At 48.0% G+C, this 8,723-nt stretch overlaps 1 long non-coding RNA gene across 1 annotated transcript; it reads left to right on the plus strand.

Annotated features, from left to right (window-relative positions):
* The first annotated feature begins 577 nt into the window (after window positions 1-577).
* On the plus strand, window positions 578-8,336 carry LOC309635905. Its single transcript, XR_014249096.1, has 2 exons — window positions 578-7,189; window positions 8,004-8,336. It is a non-coding gene; the product is annotated as an uncharacterized lncRNA (long non-coding RNA).
* The last annotated feature ends 387 nt before the right edge of the window (window positions 8,337-8,723 follow it).

The following is an 8,723-nucleotide window of genomic DNA, read 5'->3' on the forward strand; positions in this document are numbered from 1 at the left end:
TATAGAGTGGATTTGTTTGAATAAAGTTTCTGTTCTGATCACTGGGCAATCTTATAGAACAGGAATGTAGGATAGAGAAATCAAATCTGTATCTAGAAGTTATCAACTTTCTGCACCAGAATTGTTGGTGCCTATTTTTGTGGACCACTCCATCTTAAAAATAAGTCTAATTTTGTGCAACCAGTTGTGGTAGAAAAGGAACTCCGAAGGGTAAGCAAGTTTCCTACCAAAAAATCCAAGTTATTAGAACTACAATTAAGACCTGGAAAGAGTTACTGATTTTACTCCTTTCAATGAAAGGAAATTTACAAGCAGGAGAGGAATTACAGACGGGGCAAGTTCTGAGACAGGAACTCTAATTACAGCAGGGCGAGAAGAGTCTGCTTCGGGAAATTTCTGAAAGGTTAAATAGGAAAGCTGAGGGTCAAAATCATACTGTGATGAGAATAAATAGAGAAAATGGGTTTGCAAAGAACTAAGCTGGGTAATCACGAAAGAAAAGACAAGGACAAAGAAGAAAACCTGAAGACCCAAGTAAACAACAGAAACTCAGCCCTTATAAGATGCTGAAGTAGTACACAAAACACTCAGAAGGTGTGGAATGATAAGTCAGAAGCCCAAACTCAATTACCATTATCATGCAAAGGAACAACAGAATGCTTAGCAAAAATAAACGACTTCGAGGAAACAGACTCACAGACACAGAGGACAGACCTGTGGTTGCAGGGCGGGGGGGGGGCGCTGGGGAGGGATGGACTGGGAGTTTGGGATTAGCAGATGCAAACGATTATATATAGGATGCATAAACAACAAGGTCCTACTGTAGAGCACAGGGAACTATATTCAATATCCTGCGATAAACCATAATGGAAATGAATATTAAAAAAGAAAGTATATATATCTATATATAGATATATAGATATATGTATCTCTGAATCACTTTGCTGTACAGCAGGAATTAACACAACATTGTCAATCAACTATACTTCAATAAAATGAATTAAAAAAATAAATAAATATATGACTTCGCATGTGACTAATACTACTTTTCTCAGGTAGCTTGTTCTGCAGAGCAAAGGTTGATAATCACCCCCATCTCAAGGGTTTTCAGCCCATTTAAGTGAGCCCTACAAGTAGGAGACACAGCCATGATTATTGACCATTGTTATCTTTCAAGGAGAAGCAAACTGACGTTAAGCATTAGAGTTTGTTAGCACTCTCCAATGCAGATGACAAAATGCTGGGAGGAATTCTCTTGAGGACATTGAGTAATGCTTGCAAATGTGTGCAGGTAAGTGTTGCCTATCTGATCACTCTGGACCCGGAAATGCTTCTTAGCAGATCGTGGCATGATTCTTTTTCCAAGTTGAAAACACGAATATTACTGTTACCAGCTCAGAGCAGGGAGACAGTGGGCACCGCAGGCGAGACAGGTACGGCAACTCTTACAGGAAGAAATAGAAACCATCTAGCAACACACATTTACTGAAGAGTGTTAGGCGTCAGGAGCAATGGTATCACGACGGCTGATAAAGCCTTTCAGAAGTATGTCTTCCGTGAATTCACACATTTCCAAGAGGCGGATATTATTAGCCGTCTTCATTCATGGGCAAAAATGAGATTCAGAGAGGTTAATTGAACTGGAGATCTCCTGATTTCTAGTTTTAGATTCTTCCTGTGTACTTTCTGGGTTTAAATTATGGCTGCATCACTTCTGAGCCGAGTTAGTTGAAGAAGTTATTTAGCCTCTGTATTGTCAGTTGTGACTGGAAATACTAATCCCGACCGCATAAGGTGGTTGTAGGATTCAATGAGAGAACATGTATAGAAATGCCAGACATGGTGCCTGGCACATATTAGGTGCTCAGCAAAGGTTGGTGTCTCTCCCTTCCCTTTACTGATGCACACCGGTGGATGGAACTGGCTGTCCAGCCTGGATGGTGCAACACGGCAGAAACAGCATAGAGCGATGCCCCAGGGAGACGCAAGATGGCCCACCGACCAGGGACCAGGGTCCGGCATGAGTCCCCAGGCTTGGGGGTGGGGGGCTGTGTAGGTCTGGGAGGTACAGGGACTGGAGCAGAGCCTCCAAGGAGGAAAGCGATTTGCGTGGGTGGAGAGATGGGCGAGGGTCGAGCAGGCAGAGAACAAAAGCACCAAGGCAGGAAGATGGCGATGTGTGTGAAGGACACGGAGCTGCTGACCAGTTGGCTGAACAGTGAACTAAGGCTGGGGAGGAGAGGCGGCTGAGGCTCCCGTGTGGGCATCTTCCACGCTCGAGGATTTCAACTCAATCCTACGAGAGAAGGGGAACTAGTAAAGGTCTGTCAACTTGGAGTCGTCTATAAAGATTAATCCGGTGCCAGTGTGTGGAATGGACTGTCAGGGAAAAGGTGAAAAAAAACAAGGAATTTTTCTATTTTATACACACACACAGCCCTTTTTATTACAAAATATTTATAATCTACTTAATCCCCTTCTAAATGGCTTGGGCATTCATTTGCCTCTTGCAATCAATTACAGAGGTTTCAAACAGCTGTGTTTTTGCTTTTGTGACATATTATGGTCATATCTAAAAGTCATCTGATGTTAAATCAAGAATAAAACTTTCAATTATATCATTGCTCCTATGGTAAAATAGAATCTACTTTAAGGCAATTCACTTTGTCATAAACTTTCCAGGAATATAACTTGATAAAAAGCAGAGACTCGCTGCATATGACAATAATTAACTCTATACTCAACAAGTATAAAAGAATAACCGTAGGGATAGGTAATTTAGAAGGAAAAAAAAAAACAGACTTAAACGTGTCAAGAAATCATACTGAAGTTTGATAGCCATGATCTATTGAGATATGGGATTATGTTATCTGAGAAAAAACAAAATCCAGTAAATACCCAAATTATGAAATGAATTGTATTTTCAAAATACAGCCTGGAAGTCCAAGATCAAGGTGTCAGCAGGTTCGATTTCTCCCAGGGCCTCTCTCCTTGGCTTGCAGACGGCCGCCTTCTGTATCCTCATGTGGCCTATCTTCCAGTGCATGGGCATCTCTGGTCTCTCTCTGTCCCTCTTCTTTTAAGGACAAACCTATCGGATTAGAGCCCGCTTCCTTATGACCTTATTTAACATTAATCGTCTCCTGAAAGGCCCCATCTCCACACACAGTCACATTCTGAGGTTCTGGGGGTTAGGACGATGGCTGCAGCATGGTCGTCCACCCAGCTGGAGATACAACAGGGGAGCAGGAAGGATCTGTTAATGATATGTACGTGCTGGGCCTTGCCCACAGCCCAAGCTCAGGGTCAAGGGCACTCAGGAGCCAGAAGCCCAGCACCCGGCTCCTGCAAGTGTAAATAAGCATTCCTCTGAACTCTCGTGGCTTCCTTGGAGGTATTTTGGGAAAGGGAATTGAGTATTCCCTCTGCCCCAGCTCCCTGTTGCCAAAAAAGCATGTGATGGAAAAACCCACCTGGGCTGCAGACAGCGTGAGGGTGAGCGAGCTCTCGCGGACTGCGAGCTGATTTACATTGTGGTTGGTTCCTGCAGTGACGGAGTTTCTCCTCGGCGACTGGTATGATCCGGAGGTTGGCGTCGTTAGGGAGAGGTTTCCGTGATGACTTCAGAAAATAGAAAATGACTGTACACAAGATGGTATTTGGCTGTTTTTAATTCTATTCAGCTCATGATATCCTGGTCAAATGAAAACCTTGACGTTTGGGGCAGGAAGCACGTGGCAGGTGGGAGCGGGTACACTCCAGGCAGGGCTGCAACACTGAGTGAAAGTCCCTCAGGGTGGCCCAGGAGGGAGGCACACGGGAGGGATCTTCAGAAATCAACCATGGTGACTTCCTCTTCCCGACACAGTTCTCTCCTCCGTAAACACCCTCCTTTGCTAGTTGATAAAGAGACAGGAACAGAGGCTCGGGGCGCGGGGAGTGGACTCCACGGGAACAGACACCAGTGGCTGCAGCAGACTTCTGGGTAGAGCAAAGTGCACTGTCCCTGCTCTGGGGCCCTGGGTCGTGATGTCAGAGGGACCCAAGGCCTTGACGTCTCTGAGGCCAGGCCATCCTGCTCAGGCAAAGCTCCAAGCGGTTCTCCAGATGGTTCAGGAAAAGGCAAGGAGCTTTCCCGAGTTGTTCCATACCTGGCCTGAAAAAGCAGTCCTCCGCAACTTGAACTGCAGAGAATTTAGAGTCTTGGTCCCTAATCTACGTTCAAGTTGAAAGAGCTTTGAGCATCACATGTATTCCACTGGAATCCTACCCTCTATTTGAAAAACAGTGAAGTGAAAAATGCGTAACAGAGAAATCGTAGAACCGTGCCGTGGCTGAGAGGATGGGTTTGGGTCACTTGACCTGGGTCTAAATCCAGGCTCTGACACACACCTGTGACCTTGGACGAGGGAAGGAACCTGTCTGTGAGTGATGAAAGCGGCTACCTCCTGGTGATGTCGTGAGAAAAACACACACAAGGTCCTGGAACAGTGACAGGCACGTGGGACAAAGAGAGCTTGTGATCGCGATGACTGAACAAAGGTTCTCTTGGAAATCTCACTGGGTTAGGGGAGAGGGTGTGGGAGGAGAGAAAGAGAGAGAGAGAGGCTGTGTACACCTACGTAGGAATGGTACCAAGCGAGGGACAGGCAAACCGGTTCTTAAGAAACATTTCTGTAAACACTATGTAATATTAAACATCCCTTTCCAAGTGTGGGCCCATGGCGTAGTTGACAGACAACACGTTGTTTTCCTCTCTAAATAGAATATGTTCTACTTCCCTCTCTCTGAGACTCTACGGTCTTGAAAAATCCAGGAAACACCTTTTCAGGCCCTGCCTGGTCTCACCTTCCCCTTTTCTCCATCCTGACAACTGTCCGTGGTTTAGAGCAATCAACCACCAGCCCCAGCTCCCCCGGGTCAGTCTTGCCATCAGCAGAAATCTTTCCTCTGCCCAGCAGGGGCCTCAAAACTTCTTGGAGTTCGGGCCTTCGAGAAGTCCTCTGGTGTGTGTCTTACAAAGATACTTGCAGATTTGAAAGAGATGTCCCTTCCTGACTCGGGAAAGGGAGGCTTGAAATGAAGGTCGGCAGGAAGGAGGGAGCTAGAAAGTATAAGGAAGAGAAAAGAAGGAAGGAAAAGAGGACGGGAGGGAAAGACAGAGAGAGAGGAAGAAAAGAAGAGAAGCTACATTTTCAAAGTTTGCTGCTAAGGAAGAAAAAAAAAAAAAAGCAGGGAAGTGAGACTTTTCATGAAATAGATGTAAAAATACGTGGTGGTGTGATGAATTGGGCGATTGGGATTGACATGTATACACTGATGTGTATAACATTGATGACTAATAAGATCCTGCTGTATTTAAAAAAAAAAAGAACATTCACAAGAACCAGGATAAATTGAATATGCAGAAAAAGAGACAACTAGAATGTTCCATGCAGCAGGACAGCACATTGTAAACCTGGTATGATTACCACAATGTTAAAACCAAATAAAAACCAAGGCAGGAAAAAATGACTTCAGAAATATTTCCAAAGTGTCAGCAGTGGTGGTCTTTGGGAGGTTGGGGGAAATTTCATTCTTCTTTTTATGAAACACAAAGAATGACTAGATAGATTTCAAAGAGATAACTGGCTGCATTGATTGCCTTCCACCTGGTTATATTTCTACCACTGCACTGATCACTTACCGAAAGTATGTTTCTTATCTCTCACGTCCCCCAAACTAGAAAGTCTCTAAGAGCAAACACCATGTCTTATTCATGGTTGAACGCCCAGGATCTACCATAGTCCCTGGAACAGGGTAAGTTGTCCATCAATACTGCCTCATTGAAGCTGACCCTCCTTACGAAACCTTCTCGTGGTTCCCCTCTGAATCTAGTCCAACCCCCTAGCCTGACTCTCCAGGACACCCAAAGGCTGGTTGGAACGTGCCTTGGCCGCGTTATCTCCCCCTGCGCCCCGCCCGGCCCCAGGGCCGCTGTGCTGAGAACTCCCCGCCCCCAAGTGTCCCTCCTTTTCTGGCCATGCCCAAAGCACCCTCCCATCTTCCGGTGTCCTAATTTAATCCTGCAAGTACCAGCTCCCACCCCAGCTGCTCTTGAAGCCTGCCCACCACCATACTCAGTGAGGGCCACACTCCTTCGATGTTTCTGGAACTTCTGTGCACGTGTCTTACTTCCCTAATTCAACTTAAATACCAGCCCCAAGCTGTGGTTCGCAGGCCCTGAGACCACCTGCAACACCCACCCACCAGTGTCTCGTACGTAGACCCTCGCAGTGAGGGCCGCTGATGGAGGAATGCTGGCTGGGATGAGGGGACGGTGCTGGGTGTCCCCGTTTGCGGTACTGAGAAACGGGTCCATTTCTCACACAGGCTGCTTTGAGGGAGGCCCCTGAACCTAAAAGGGAGAGGTTAGGTCCCCTCAGCCCTTTCCCGGCTGCCCTGCCCCTGCGTCCTTATTTCCTGCCACAGGACACAGATGGGGGATGACCAGAGGCCCTGCCACACCTCGAAGAAGGACAAGGACAGGCCCTGGTAAACAAAGGACCCCACGCGCTTCAGCCAGCATTCCGGTCCTCAGAACTACTCACCACAGCCTCGGGAAACTCCAGCATCTGCTGAATCTGTAAGCCAACTGTTAACGTCCACCAGAAAGCATTAGGAACAAAAAGATCGGGTTTGTTTTCCTTTTAATTATAAACTTCCAATGACTCCACCGTGAATAGCATCCAAGACATTCTAGACCTTACAATGTTTTTATCCAAATCTGCCTCTCATTAATCAGACACCATCCAAAGCCAGCCTGTACCTCTTGCTCATGTAGAAAGCAGTGGAAAATCCCTCACTAAATGCGTAAATAAATTCATCCACTTGAGATGGCTGTACATTTCATCTTACGTGTTCTTCGGATTTACTAATCAGTGAGATCGTGGGCATCCAAGAGTGACTTTACCCCATCCTGTTTGGATAGGATGACTGGTGCCCCAGGGCCGTGGCTTGAGCCAGCACCAAAGAATGCAGAGCACCTGGCAGGAGAACAAACCCCCTCCGGCCTCAAGGGCACGTGGCGACATCACTGACTCACCTCTTCTCGGTGTCTCTCCTCCCTCTGCGGAGGTGATGTCAACAGTGGCCCTTCCCGGCCTGGAAGACGGAACTTGCCATGTGGAGGAGAGTTGGCCGAGGACAGGTAAATGGGACTTTTTTGGAGTGAATTGAGGGAAGCTGGGCTTGCAGCTGGGCTCGGAGGAGCAGGAAGCAGGGTGGGCATATGGGGTGAGCTCCCCAGGGCCTCTGAGCTGCTTGGAAGGCAGTGGGTTCTCAGTTCTAGAACCTGGGCCTGCAGTCGTCCCCACTGTATGCAGATCAGGGCCAGTTCCTCACCCTCCGCCTTCGAGTGTTACAAAACTGGGGCATGGCCTCCGCTTAACTAGAGAGAGGCCTGGGCTGTGGCTCATTCTAACTCATCTGAGAAGCTGCAGCTCTTCTGCTTGGGCCCGGACCACCTGTCTCCCAGGTGCTGAGCCTTCCCTGTGTCTATCGGGACAGACTCAAAGCCAAGGGACCTAAGAGAGCAAACTTGAGATTTTAAAACTGGACGGTGGTGAGGATGAACCTCCGCAGGCCTGCCTCTTCCCCCCGCTCCCACTGGCCTCTCTCACCCCCAACAGGCAGCTTTTATCTTCCTGAAGTGTCCAAGCTGTTTGTCACCCCCCGAGAGTACCTTGTCCACCGAGCTTCTGGACTGGGGGCTGAGTGGCAGGAAATTAAAGGGACGAAAAGGACCGGATTCCTAATCTTACTTCCCTGAGCAGAGACATGGAATCTCTGTGTGTATGTGAATGGGACACGCATACTCAGTTATTTACCATTAGAATTGCTAAGAGCAAAGTCACTCGGGGAGGAACTGCACTCGCTGGGGTTTCTTTCATCAGAGACACCTAATCTGCAGCCAGCCCTCTGTGCCCTGACCCTCAGCCCACTCTCGTCTCCCCATCCCCCAGATCTGTTTTGTGGCTCCTGGAGAAGGAAGAAATGTTTGCAACTTAATCTACCTGGTACCCTTCCAAAATTCTGCAGCTGTCCACTTGGAACGGGAAGGAAGCCCCGCTGAATGCCATGAAGCCCTCCTGTGCCACCCGGATACTCCTGTGAGGGCGGCCACCATGAAGGTGTTGTCACCCATTTGTCAAGGGCCAACAGCGTGCAGGGCAGAACGGACAGACTGGATGTATTGCCCACCCCATGGGCTGACAGTCAAAACGCCTTAGGCGTCCCTGGGGACATTTCCAATTCAGTTGACATTTTAAAGGAAAATAAATACTCCCAGACAACCATCTCCTGTTCTTCTCCTCCTTTCTCTCTCTTTGATAATGGAACCAACCCTTGAAGATGTCGGTAGGGCTGCTTGGGGACAAAGGCCACAGACCCCACATCTACACCGCAGGGCTGGGCTCGTCTTTGAAACTGTGTCAACTGGAGATCCCGTTGTAGCCAGACCTCTCTTCGCTTCCAGGCAAGGCCCGTAACGGTCTCTGGCTTTCTCCTGGATCCCGGGTCGTTCTAGGTCGATCCGACCCAGGCTGAAGACAGGTTGAGTCTTTCCCTCAACAGCCTTGGGGAAACCTGCCCTTTTCCACTGGGAAACGGGAGCTACAGAGACCTGCCTACCCCTGGGATCTTACCCGGTGCCTGGCATCCCACAGGTTGGCCTGGGCTCCTCC

The sequence above is a fragment of the Balaenoptera borealis genome, assembly GCF_965194805.1.
Source record: "Balaenoptera borealis genome assembly, chromosome: 10".
NCBI classification, from domain to species: domain Eukaryota; kingdom Metazoa; phylum Chordata; class Mammalia; order Artiodactyla; family Balaenopteridae; genus Balaenoptera; species Balaenoptera borealis.